This window comes from Nicotiana sylvestris, chromosome 7 (assembly GCF_000393655.2).
Source record: "Nicotiana sylvestris chromosome 7, ASM39365v2, whole genome shotgun sequence".
In the NCBI taxonomy this organism is placed as follows: domain Eukaryota; kingdom Viridiplantae; phylum Streptophyta; class Magnoliopsida; order Solanales; family Solanaceae; genus Nicotiana; species Nicotiana sylvestris.
In genome coordinates this window covers 81688824-81703559 of record NC_091063.1, presented here as the reverse complement: position 1 = coordinate 81703559, position 14736 = coordinate 81688824, and the positions used below count along the sequence as shown (strand labels likewise).

Sequence of the window (14736 nt, the reverse complement as noted above, 5' to 3'; positions counted from 1 at the left end):
GACTCCGGGAGGGGCCTCTTATGGCCCAAGCGCAATATCAATCCATCTCGTGGAATCAAATCTAGGCCCTCGGCCTCATATCAATCAAGCCACCTCGTGGCATATTTATGTATCTCATGCCCTCGGCCTCATATCAGTATCAATGTATCCTCACAACTAGGCCCTCGGCCTTACTCAGTCCAAAAATCATCACAAGCCCCTCGGGCAATAGTAAAAGAGTATTTCTCAGCCCAAAACATCATTTAAAAATATCATTTAAGTCTCAAAACTGAGTAAAAATGGTTGAGTAGTAAAATAGTGGAAAATAATATGACCGAGTTCAAGTAATAAGTCAAAACAGTGAGGAAATAGTAATAAAAATCCATGAAGGGTTCAAATAGTTGGCACAAAGCCCAAATATGGCAATCAGCCCAAATCATGATGATATTAAATAAGTTTTAGTCAAATACGTGGTAAAATCATCAATCGGGACGGACCAAGTCACAAATCCCCAATAGTGCACGACCCCACGCTCGTCATCAAGCGTCTGTCTCACCTCAATATAGCACTACAATATGCAAATCCAGGATTTCAAACCTTCAGAGTATCATTTACAATCATTACTCACCTCGAACAGGCTAAATCTCTAACTCGCGACGCCTTTGCCCCTCGAATCGGCCTCCACGCATCGAATCTATCCAAAATTAAAACGAATACGTCACAATAAGCTAATGGAACAAAGCCCAAGCGAAAAAAATCAACAAAAGGCACGATTCTCGAAATTACCAAAACCCGAGCCCCGGACCCATGTCTCGGAATCGGGTAAAATTTACATTTTCAGAATCCTCATACCCTCACGAGTCTAACCATACCAAAATTATCCAATTCTGGTACCATTTGGTCCTTCAAATAGTTATTTTATATTTTAGAAGATTCCACAACTTTTCTTCCCAAATCACAAATTAAATGATGAATTCAATGATAGATTCATGTATTCTAGCAAAATCTGAGTTAGAATCACTTACCCCAATGAATTTCTTGAAAAACCTTCGAAAAATTGCCAAAATCCAAGCTCTCTAGGTCAAAATATTAAATAAAACCCAAAACCTCATATTTATAGAGTACCCCACAGATTTTCACCTCTGTGGACCGCTCAAAAACGACCGCGGTCCGCACAAAACCAGTGCAGTCCGCATAAAAACGACTGCGGCCGCACAGATTTTCATCTGCAGTGATAGCCTTTAGTCTTTTGGCCATTACTTTCTCTAAAGATGTCCAAATTGCAATATATTTACCTTTCTAGAAACTAGACACTAAGGGCTACAACTTTCGTTTTTGAGTCATCTTAAAATTCCTTGTATATCAAAAGATATGAGCTTCCAAAGTAGGACCAGTGAAATGTTCCCCATTGCGGCCGCACTGTATTTTGTGCGGTCCGCACAACCCCTACCGCGGCCGCACTTCATTTTGTGCAGACCGCGCTGGTGGGTTCCGAGGCCTGCAACCCTTCTGGACCTGCTACAACTATGATTTTCGGCCTAAAACATCCCGGAACCTACCCAGAACTCCCGAAACTTCAAACCAATTTTACCAACACATCCCATGACATCGTTCAAACTTGTTCAAAACTTCGGAACGCTCACAACAATATCAAATCACCAATTTCACATAGGATTCAAGCCTAAGAACTCCAAGAACTCTTAAATTATGCTTTTGATAAAAAAGTCTATCAAATCTCGTACGAATGACCTGAAATTTTGCACACACATCCCAAATGACACAACGAAGCTACTCCAACTCTCGGAATTCCATTCCGACCCCTATATCAAAATCTCGCCTATCAATCGGAAATCGCCAAAATATCAACTTCGCCAATTTAAGCCTAAATCTTCTCTACAACTCCAAAATCCATTCCGATCGCGCTCCTAAGTCACAAATCACCTCCCGAAGCTAACCAAATCATCAGAACTCACTCCCGAGCCTTCTAACTCATAAGTCAACATCCGGTTGAATTTTCCAACTTAAGCCCTCTTAAAAGCGACTAAGTGTCTCAAACTTCAACAAACTCATTTTGGACTCGATCCGACCAACCCGATACCACTAAAACACGGATAACGAAATATAAAGAAGCTGAAATGGGGGAAACGGAGAGGTAATGAGACGACTGGCCGGGTCGTCACATCTTCCCCAACTTAAACAAACATTTGTCCTCGAACGAGTCAAGAAACATACCTAAAGCCTCAAACAAGTGAGGATATCTGCTCCGTATCTCCCGCTCGGTCTCCCAGGTAGCCTCCTCCACGGGCGACCTCTCCACTGCACCTTCACTGAAGCTATATCCTTTGATCTCAACTTCCGAATCTGACGCTCCAAAATAGATGTTGGCTCCACATCATAAGTCAAATCACCCTCCAACTGAACCGTGCTGAAATCCAGAACATGAGACGGATCCCCAATATACTTCCGGAGCATAGAAACATAAAATATCGGATGCACACTCGACAAGCTAGGTGGCAAAGCAAGCTCATAAGCCACCTCCCCAATTCTCCGAAGCACCTCAAAAGGCCCAATGAACCGAGGACTCAATTTCCCTTTCTTCCCAAATCTCATAACACCCTTCATGGGTGAAACCTTCAACAAAACCTTCTCGCCAATCATGTAGGACACATCTTGAACCTTCCTATCAGCATAACTCTTTTGCCTCGACTGCGCTGTACGAAGCCTCTCCTGAATCACCTTCACCTTCTCCAAAGCATCCTGTACCAAATCAGTCCCCAATAGCCTAACCTCACCTGGCTCGAACCAACCAACTGGAGATCTGCACTGCCTCCCATACAAAGCCTCATATGGAGCCATCTGAATACTCGACTGGTAGCTATTGTTATAAGCAAATTCTGCAAGCGGTAGAAACTCATCCCATGACCCTCCGAAATTAATGACACAAGAATGCAACATGTCCTCCAATATCTGAATAGTACGCTCGGACTGCCCGTCCGTCTGAGGATGAAAAGTTGTGCTCAACTCTACCTGAGTACCCAACTCTCTCTGCACGGCCTTTCAAAATTGCGAAGTAAACTGAGTACCTCTATCTGAAATGATGGAAACTGGGACACCATGCAAGCGAACAATCTCTCGGATATTTATCCCAGCCAACCGCTCTGAAGAATAGGTAGTACACATAGGAATGAAGTGTGTGGACTTGGTCAGCCGATCCACAATCACCTAAATAGCATCGAACTTCCTTAAAGTCTGTGGAAGTCCAAAAACAAAGTCCATAGTGATTCTCTCCCACTTCCACTCAGGAATATCCATCTGTTATAGCAAGCCACCCGGTCTTTGATGCTCATATTTCATCTGCTGACAATTGAGACACCGAGCTACAAATCCCACAATATCTTTCTTCATTCTTCTCCACTAATAGTGCTGCCTCAAATCCTGATACATTTTCGTGGCACCCGGATGAATGGAATACCACGAGCTATGGGCCTCCTCCAGAATCAACTCCCGAAGCCCATCCACATTGGGCATGCAAATCCGACCCTGCATCCTCAACACCCCATTATCGCCGATGGTCACATCTCTAGCATCATCATGCTGAACTCTGTCCTTAAGGAATAGCAAATGCGGATTATCGTACTGGTGCTCTCTGATGCGATCTTATAAGGAAGACCGAGATACCATACAAGCCAATACCCGACTGGGTTCCGAAATGTCTAATCTCACAAACCGATTGGCCAAGGCCTGAACATCAACTGCAAGAGGTCTCTCCTCAACTGGAATATATGCCAAACTCCCCATACTCACTACCTTTCAGCTCAAAGCATCGACCACCACATTAGCCTTTCCATAATGGTACAATATAGTGATATCATAATCCTTAAGCAACTCCAACCATCTCCACTGCCTCAAATTAAGATCCTTTTGCCTGAACAAATGCTGAAGACTGCGATGATCAGTGAACACCTCACAAGATATGCCATACAAGTAATGTCTCCAAATATTTAATGCATGAACTATGGCATCCAACTCCAAATCATGAATGGGGTAGTTCTTCTCATAGGACTTCAACTGACGAGAAGCATAAGCTATAACTCTACCCTCCTGCATCAACACACAACCAATCCCAACTCTCGAAGCATCACAATACACGGTATATGAACCTGAAGCTGATAGCAAAACCAACACTAGAGCTGTGGTCAAAGCTCTCTTGAGCTTTTGAAAGATCTCCTCACACTCGTCCGACCATACAAATGTAGCACCCTTTTGAGTCAACTTGGTCAAGGGCGATGCGATAAATGAGAATCCCTGAACAAACTGGCAATAATAGCCTGCCAAACCAAGAAAACTGCAAATCTCTATGGCTGAAGATGGTCTGGGCCAACTCTGAACCGCCTACTTCTTCGGATCAACCTGAATACCCTTGCTAGACACCACGTGCCCCAAAAAAGCCACTGAACCAAGCCAAAACTCAAACTTGGAGAATTTTGCATAAAGCTTCTCCTCCCTCAATCTCTGCAATACAACTCTCAAATTCTCCGCGTGCTCCCCCTGACTACGCGAATACACCAGAATATCATCAATGAAGACTATGACGAATGAATCGAGATAAGGCTGGAACACGCTGTTCATCAAATGCATGAACGCTTCTGGGGCATTGGTCAGCCCAAATGACATCACCAAGAACTCATAATGACCATATTGGGTCCTGAAAGCCGTCTTAAGAATATTCGAGTCCCTGATATTCAACTGGTGATAACCTGAACGGAGATTAATCTTGGAGAACACCCTCGCTCCCTGAAGCTGGTCAAATAAATCATCAATGCGAGGCAAAGGATACTTGTTCTTAATTGTTACCTTGTTCAATTGCCTATAATCAACACACATTCTCATTGTGCCATCCTTATTCTTCACAAACAGAACCGGCGCACCCCAAGGTGACACACTAGGCCGAATGAACCCCTTATCTAGGAGCTCCTGAAGTTGGTCCTTCAATTCCTTCAACTCCAATGGTGCCATACGATACAGCGGAATAGAAATAGGCTGAGTGCCCGCACCATGTCAATACCAAAATCAATATCCCTGTCCGGTGGCATGCCCGACAGGTCTACAGGAAACACATCGGGAAAATCCCTAACAATTGGAACAGAATCAATACTGGAGTCTCAGCTCCAATATCCCTCACAAATGCTAGGTATGAAAGACAACCCTTCCCAACCATACACTGGGCTCTCAAGAAAGAGATCACTCTAGTAGGAACATAATCAGTCATACCTCGTCACTTAATCCATGGCACACCCGACATAACCGATGTGACTATCTTAGCATGACAGTCCAGAATAGCACGACATGGAGATAACCAATCCATGCCCAAAATGACATCAAAATCCACCATACTCAATAGTAATAGATCTACTCGGGTCTCCAGACCACTAATAGTTACCACACATGACCGGTACACATGGTTTACAACAACAGTATCGCCCACTAGGGTAGATACATAAACAGGTAAAGCAAGAAGCTCACGGGACGTACCCAAATAACGAGCAAAGTATGATGACACATAAGAAAAGATGGAACCGGAATCAAATAATACAGAGGCATCTCTATGGCAGACTGAAACAATACCTGTAATGACAGCATCTGAAGCAATAATATCTGGTCTACCTGGGATGGCATAGAAACGGGCCTGACCGCCCCTCCCCCTTGGGGCGACCCCTGGCCGACTGACCTCCACCCCTAGCTGGCTGAGCGGGTAGTGGTGAAGAAACTGGCACTGAAGCTAAAGACTGACCCCTCTGCTAGGACGAACTAGCAATGCGATGAGGACACTGCCTCCACATGTGGCCCATCTCTCCACACTCATAATAACTCCCAGGTGCTGGAGTAGGGGACTGAAGGGAACCCCTCGCATCGGAGTGACTAGCTGATGCACTCAACATAGAAGAACCCTGAACCGATGGGGCACGAGATGAACTCTGGGCTAGAAAGGCGATGAAAGAGGACTGGCCCTGCTGAGATCCATGATAACCATGACCCGAAGGTGCCCCCGATAACCTGGGCGAGCTTACTGAGCATGCCTGAATGAACGACCTCTGTTGTGCTGGAACTGGACCCTCAAAAGAGCACCACTATAGCTGCCAGATCCTCGAGGCCTCTTGGCCTCCCTCTCCTCTCGCTCCTGACGGTGAATAGTCTCAATATCATGGGCGATATCAACAACCTCCTCGAAGGTAGCACCAATCACCCTCTCTCTAGTCATAAGAATACGGAGGTGGTAAGTAGGACCATCAACAAATCTCCTGATCCTCTCTCGATCTGTTGGAACCATCCAGATGGCATGACAAGCCAACTCAGAAAACCTTAACTCATACTGTGACACAGTCATATCCCCCTATCGCAACCACTCAAACTGTCTATGCAGCTCCTCTCTGCGGGACTGCGGCACATACTTCTCCAGGAAGAGAACGGAGAACTGCTGCCAAGTAAGGGGCGCTACACCAATAGGCCTACGCCTCTCAAAATCCTCCCACCAAGTAAAAGCAGCTCCTGAAAACTGATAGGTGTTAAAAGTGACCCCGCTGGTCTCTAGAATACCGGCAGTATGAAGCATCATTTGACATTTATCCAAAAAGACCTAGGCATCCTCGCCCTCTGTGCCACTGAAGATCGGAGGCTGTAATCTACCAAACCTCTCCAATCTACGCTGCTCATCCTCCAACATGACAGAAACCACATAGTCCTGAGCAGCTGCGACCGACTGGGCTGGATGCGCCCCCGGCGTCTGATGTCCCTGCACTACCTGCTCTGGTGTGTGAGCGGCGGGAGTCTGATTACCTCCCCTGGCCTGTGCAGTAGTTGCAGCTATAGTGGTTGAAACTGCCTGAGCCATGCTAGTGCAAACTGATAAGATCTGTGCCAAGGCCTCCTGAAGACTCGAAATCACGATGGGCACAATTGGTGCCTGAACTGGTGCTGCTGGAGCATCCATAGCTTGAGCCTGATCCTGAGTTGGGGCAGCTGGCGGATCAACAGGTGCTGCCCTTACTGCTCTGCCTCTGCCACGACCACGACCGCGTCCTCGACCTCTAACGGTCTCAGCTGGTGGCACTAGTGGTCGTCCACCCCGCCCGGTAGCGTGTGTCCTCACCATCTGTGAGAGAATAGAATAACAGAAGTTTAGTACCCAGATCAACAAGTTCGCACGACAAGAATTTCAAGAATATGAAGTTTTCCTAAAGGTTCTGCAGCCTCTCGAGGATAAATACAAACGTCTCCATACCGATCAGCGAGACTCTACTAAACCTGCTCTTGACTGGTGAGACCTATGTAACCTAGGCTCTGATACCAACTTGTCACGACCCTAACCCCGAACCTGATCGTGATGGCGCCTCTCGTGAAGACAAGGCCAGCCAGTTCAACCCAACTCAACTTTTAAAGCAGTTAATCAACATGAAAATAGTCTAAACATGATTTAAACAATACTAAATAGCGGAAATATCGGTAACAATGCGGAAAGTCCAACCAGACACAGCCCTAACCGGGGTGTCACAAGTCACGAGCATCTCTAAACCATAATACTAGTCTGCTAAAGTCATAAACTACTACAAGTGTTTGAAAGGAAACAAAAATGATAGAGAAGTAGAGACACGGGGCTGCGGACGTCAACAACTACCTCGAAGTCTCCGAAAACTGCCTGGAACTGGAGGAATCAACACTCAGGAGCGGTACCAGCTACGCTTGAATCTGCACACAGGGTGCAAGGAGTAAAGTGAGTGCTCCAACTCAGTGAGTAACAAATGTAAATAACGGCTAAAAGAAAGAAAACACGTAAAACACAAGGCATTCTATACTGAAGCAGTAAAAAAATCACTTAAAACAGTAAAACAGTGAAGAGTCAAGTAAAATCCCTTTTCAACAAGTAAAACAAGTAATTGACAGGTAATTAAACAAATAGAAGTTCGCCCCTCAGGCACGGTATCAACAAATCCGCCCCTCAGGCAATATCTCAGAAAAATATCAGCCCCTCGGGCTCAATCTCACATCACAATGGGTACCCGCGCTCACTAGGGGTGTACAGACTCCGGGAGGGTCCCTTACAGCCCAAGCGCAAAATCAAGCCATCTCGTGGCATTAAATCTAGGCCCTCAGCCTCATATCAATCAAGCCACCTCGTGGCATATTTATGTATCTCAGGCCCTCGGCCTCATATTAGTATCAATGTATCCTTACAACTAGGCCCTCGGCCTTACTCAGTCCAAAAATCATCACAAACCCCTCAGGCAATAGTAAAATAGTATTTCTCAGCCCAAAACATCATTTAAGTCTCAAAACTGAGTAAAAATGGTTGAGTAGTAAAACAGTGGAAAATATTATGACTGAGTTCAAGTAATAAGTCAAAACAGTGAGGAAATAGTAATAAAAATCCCCGAAGGGTTTAAATAGTTGGCACAAAGCCCAAATATGGCAATCCGCCCAAATCATGATGATAGCAAATAAGTTTCAGTCAAATATGCGGTAAAATTATCGATCGGGACGAACCAAGTCACAATCCCCAATAGTGCACGACCCCACGCTCGTCATCAAGCATGTGTCTTACATCAATATAGCACTACGATGTGCAATTCGGGGGTTTCAAACCCTCAGAGCATCATTTACAATCATTACTCATCTCAAACTGGCTAAATCTCTAACTCGCGACGCCTTTGCCCCTCGAATCGGCCTCCACGCGCGTCGAATCTATCCAAAATCAGAACGAATACATCACAATATACTAAGGGAACAAAGCCCAAGCGAAAACAATCAACAAAGGGCACGGTTCTCGAAATTACCAAAACCCGAGCCTCGGGCCCACGTCTCGAAATCGGGTAAAATTTACATTTTCAGAATCCTCATACCCTCACGAGTCTAACCATACCAAAATTATCCAATTACGGTACCATTTGGTCTTTCAAATCATCATTTTATATTTTTGGAAGATTCCACAACTTTTCTTCCCAAATTCCATCCCAAATCACGAATTAAATGATGAATTCAATGATAGATTCATGTATTCTAGCCAAATCTGAGTTAGAATCACTTACCCCGATGAATTTCTTGAAAAACCTTCAAAAAATTGCCAAAATTCGAGCTCTCTAGGTCAAAATATTAAATAAACCCCAAAACCTCGTATTTATAGAGTACCCCACAGATTTCCACCTCTGCGGACTGCACAAAAACGACCGGGGTCCGCACAAAAACGACTGCGGCCGCACAGGTTTTTATCTGCAGTGGCAGGCTTTAGTATTTTGGCCATAACATTCGCTGCAAATGTCCACATTGCGATATCTTTAATTTTCTGGAAACTAGGCACGAAGGGCTACAACTTTCATTTTTGAATCATCTCAAAATTCCTTGTAGATAAATAGATATGATCTTTCGAAGTAGGACAAGTGAAATATTCCCCACCACGGCCGCACTGCATTTTGTGCGGTCTGCACAACACCTACCGCTGCCGCACTTCATTTTATGCGGACCGCGCTGGTGGGTTCCGAGGCCTGCAACCCTTCTGGACCTGCTACAGCTATGATTTTCGGCCTAAAACATCCCGGAACCTACACAGAATTTCAAACCAATTGTACCAACACATCCCATGAAATCATTCAAACTTGTTTAAAACTTCGGAACGCTCACAACAACTTCAAATCACCAATTTAACATAGGGGTCAAGCTTAAGAACTCCAAGAGCTCTTAAATTATGCTTTCGATAAAAAAGTCTATCAAATCTAGTCCGAATGACCTGAAATTTTGCGCACACATCCCAAATGACACAACGAAGCTACTGCAACTCTCGGAGTTCCATTCCGACCCCTATATCAAAATCTCGCCTATCAACCGGAAATCGCCAAAATATCAACTTCGCCAATTTAAGCCTAAATCTTCTCTATAACTCCAAAATCCATTCTGATCGCGCTTCTAAGTAACGAATCACCTCCCGAAGCTAACAAAATCATCAGAACTCACTTCCGAGCCTTCTAACACATAAGTCAACATCCGGTTGACTTTTCCAACTTAAGCCTTCTTAAAAGAGACTAAGTGTCTCAAACTTCACCAAACTCATTCTGGACTCGATCCGACCAACCCGATACAACAAAAATACGGATAACGAAGTATAAAGAAGTTGAAATGGGGGAAACGGAGCGGTAACTCATGAGACGACTAGCCGGGTAGTCACAATTAAAAGTAAATTACAATACGTTCCTCTAATTCCATGCCATCGAAGTTACACTTTATTTAAAGCAAGTGACTAAACATAGAATAAAATGTAAGTTCAATTCTTTGTTTAGTTAGTTAAATATCATTAACCTTCTTCATATTCAGAGATTTAAATTTTTATTTCATCTTTATTTTACTTCTTTATATCTCACATACATTACTTAATAATATTTATGCAATTTTAAGAAAATATAAACTCATTATAAGGTACACGCGCAACGCGCTTAAACTAAGACTAGTACTTATAAAAAGTTTTGCTAATTTGACGTTTAGGTCGTGAGATTATATATAACTCCTATAAGAAAGTAAGGACAAAGACTCACCACATGGTAAATTGTTATATAGTAGTTGTTTTTCAATCATTTTAGGTAACTGTATTATTAGTTTTATAAGTTTCAATATAATTCATAGTAATATTAAATATTCTTTTGGTCTTTTGTTTTAGTTTGTGTTGCTACACTGCATGTATACCACATGCTTTCAAATAATTATTAAGACAAAAACAATAGTTTTTCAGTATCAATAGATAGACGTATCGAATTATTCTTATACCCACCAAACCACCCCTTAGGGTTTCTTCGCTACTTCATATTCTTCCTCCTCCATCGGTGCAATTCACTCATCCGAATATGTTTCAACTCCGGGGCATGTTTCAGCAGCAGAGAGATGTCTCTTTGAAGCTTGCAAGGCATGTATTCTTCAGCGATTTTGAAGGCCATCAGTCCGTAGCAAAGGTCCTTCGAGGATCGATCAGCAAACAAACAGATGTATTCTTACCCTTAGCCAATCGTGTTGGTCCAACGGCGGTTCACAATGGTGAAAGTAACATGGTCTTCTCTCCGTTGTTGATCCAACTAGTGTTGGGTCTCATGACGGCGGGTTCAGCTGGTCGGAGCCGTGACGAACTTCTCTCTTTCCTCAAATCCAATTCTACTGATGAAATCAACTATCTCTCTTCTCAGCTCGTCGATTGTGTCCTTCCTGATGGTAGCCCCAATGGTGGCCCTCGTTTGTCTGCCGCTAATAGCGTCTGGGTTGATCAGTGTGCGAGTTTGAAGCCTTCTTTCACACAGATTGTGGACAATGTTTACAAGGCTACTTCTCTTTCTGTTGATTTTGCGTACTCCAAGCCTCTTGAGGTGGTCAATCAAGTGAATCAATGGGCTGAAAAGGAGACAGCCGGTCTCGTCAAAGAAATTCTACCTGTTGACGCAGTTGACAATTTAACAGACTTGTCTTTGCAAACTCACTTTACTTCAAAGGTGTCTGGGGTGACAATTTCAATGCATCAATGACAAAGGACAGTGAGTTCCACCTTCTCAATGGGACCTTCGTTCAAGTGCCCTTCATGACTAGCCAGACGAAGCGATATGTAAAAGCTTATCAAGGCTTCAAGGTGTTGAGGCTTCCTTATAAACATGGCTTGGATAGGCGTCATTTTTCCATGTATTTCTTTCTGCCTGATGCGAATGATGGACTGTCAGACCTGGTGTAAAAAGTCACTTCTGATTCCAAATTCTTGGAGAGTCACCTTCCACATATGAAGGTTGGAGTTGGTGAATTTCGTATCCCCAAATTTAAACTATCTTTTGGATTTGAAGCTTCTGAAGTTCTGAAAGGGCTCGGCGTGGTATCACCTTTCTCTAGCCATGACCTCACCGAGATGGTGGAGACCAAGGACCTGTGTGTTGATAGCATCTTTCATAAGTCCTTTATTGAGGTAGATGAAGAGGGCACAGAAGCTGCTGCTGCAACCACTGCTGTGTTTGGCGTAAGGTCTTTTGATTCAGGAGAGAAAGTAGACTTCATTGCTGATCATCCGTTTCTATTTCTGATTAGAGAAGATGCAACAGGCGTGGTATTGTTTGCAGGTAGCGTCCTTAATCCTCTCCTTGAGTAAGTTGTACCGGCCCATACATGTAGGTCGATTTGTCCTTAATTCTCCCTTTGACCAAGTCGGTGCCACTACCTGGAGATTGATATTGTGCTCTCTGCTTCTTCTATTTAGTGCTTGGACTTTTTTGGTGCCCATAGAAAGTAATTTATTATGGAAAAGTATCGTCATGGACCCTTCATGAATCCTACTTATGCTTTTGATTGTACCTTGTACTTTGAAACAATGACATCAAAGGTTTGTCTAGTATTTCAGTTTCTAGTCATGGTTGTTTTGCTTTAAAAAAAAAAAAAAATACACGTATCGAATGCGCCAGCAAGATAGTGACCATAATACATACTCCCTTATTACCTATATAAAATATAATCTGCAACTAAGATTACTTACAAAACACAGGCTATCTAGAAACTCACAAAAAAAGGCATTTGCATCTATACCTGTTTTTTGTGTCATGTTTTAATTTGTGCCCGCTTTGCAAAAAAAATTGCGAGTGTACCCGCTTTTTCGCATAACTTAACATACGGGGCTGAAGTAACAAAGACAATCACGCAAAACTTCAACATTCTAATAGCAAGTTTTTGTTTTGTAACTGTTGAACTTCAGCTCTAGAGCTGAAGTTTTTGTTTGTAACTGGCGAACTTTAGTTCTAGAGCTGAAATTTTTGTTTGTGTTTTGTAACTGTCGAACTTCAGCTCTAGAGCTGAAGTTTTGGTTTGTAATTGGCGAACTTCAGCTCTAGAGTTGAAGATTTTGTTTGTAAGCTTCAGCTCTAGAGCTAAAGTTTTTGTTTTGTAACTGTCTAGAGCTGAAGTTTTTGTTTGTAACTGGCTGGCGAACGTCAGCTCTAGAGCTGAAGTTATTTGGAAGCTAGCTTTAGAATAGGATCTGTTCAAATAAGCTGTGGATCCATCCATCAAACAACTTGCTAGTATGTTAAAATTTTTGGGGTAAAATCTCAGCACTGGGCTCAAGAATTTTTATGTGCTATCATACTCATTTAGCTTTACAAGAAACAACTTTCACCTTAATAATATTTATAAAAACAACCCCAAAAAAAGAAGTAAATAATGCAAATTAATCATCCCTGATTGCGAGAACAAATAATGAGCTCCGTAATACGATTAAAATGCAAAGACGTCGTCACTTAACAATGGTATCTTGATAGTTTCCACTCACAAAAGGAACTATGGAAAATAATTTCTTTTTTAATCATATAAAGATACAAAAGAAAGTTTTAACTTCTATGTACCAACAATGTAAAAGAAATTTTACCTAAAAAATAATCTGCACCAACAGCAGCAGAAGAAAGAAGAAGAAAACGAAGGAGGAAAAGGAGGAGGAGAAAGGGGGCTGAATTTATTTAAAAAGTAGGTACAAGTTAAAAGTTTAAAAAAAAATGGGTATAAGTTAAATGGAGGCGACCAAATAGGGCGCCCCCTGCAATTTTTACTACAAAAAACTACTTCGTTCGGTCCATAACAACTTAACAAGTGACCATTTTACCTTGAAATTTTTTCTTTCCTACACTCTATATGATTCCTCATTGCCAAAATTGTCTCAGCTTTGGAAATTACCCGCTCTAAATAATGTTTGCTTATAATTTATAAACAATCCATTATTAGTGTCTTAAATTAAGGGATTAAGTTATATTTTTTTTCCTTTTTTCTCTTTCAATAAGATTCCTTCCAATTATGAATTACCTATTTTAAGCTAAACAGAGACAAACTCATCCAAAAACAAGAGGACTTGCTCCCAATAAGAGTGGGAAAAACTAGAATAGTACGAAAATCAAATTGTCGCTTTAAACCTATAATAAACTATCGAATAACATATCTGACTAGAACAAAGAAGTTGAAAGATATCAGCGTCGACGCTAATAGTTAACTTAGCATGTGCAATCAAATCAGTTACTTATGGATTGCCATTTTCAGTCACTATTGCTGCTATAATATTCAAGTTTTTCAGTTTAAACAAACATGAATTAGTGCATATGAGTCAATTTTGGAATTCATTCTCTATTTTTCTTTCTTTAACAAATTAAGTAGGAAAAATAAATGTATGGTACAATAACATACAAATTAAAAATAAATTTCGTACAAATTTGATAAAAATTTGTTACATTTACAACAACATATAAACTAAAAATAAATTTTATACAAATAATTATATAATATACAGCTTATATGTAACTTATCTGCAACTTTCATACGTCATTTTACCCAATTAAATACAACTACAACATCACACAATTTAAATACAATTTTCATAAAAAAATTATATAATATGTCTTATGTATGTATTTTGTAAAAAATTTGTATATATTTTGTATGTAGTGTGTTCTTCGTCCTCTCTGAAATTTCAATCAAAATTTCCTCTTTAATACAATTTTGATACATATCAATAACTTTATGTAAAATATTAATATTTATAACTTAAATACAAATTTCATACAACAATTCATACATTATACAACTATTGTTCAACTTTCATACAACATTCAAATAAAAAATATATAATTATAACAGAATACAACTTAAATACAATTTACATACAATTGTAATACAACTTTAATACAATTTCATAAGTATATTGTATCTTCTTCTTCCTCTTCT

The 14736-nt window shown here is 41.6% G+C and overlaps 1 pseudogene; it reads left to right on the top strand.

Annotated features, from left to right (window-relative positions):
• The first annotated feature begins 10859 nt into the window (after positions 1 to 10859).
• On the top strand, positions 10860 to 12130 carry LOC104211767 (serpin-ZX-like; annotated as a pseudogene).
• Positions 12131 to 14736: the final 2606 nt, after the last annotated feature.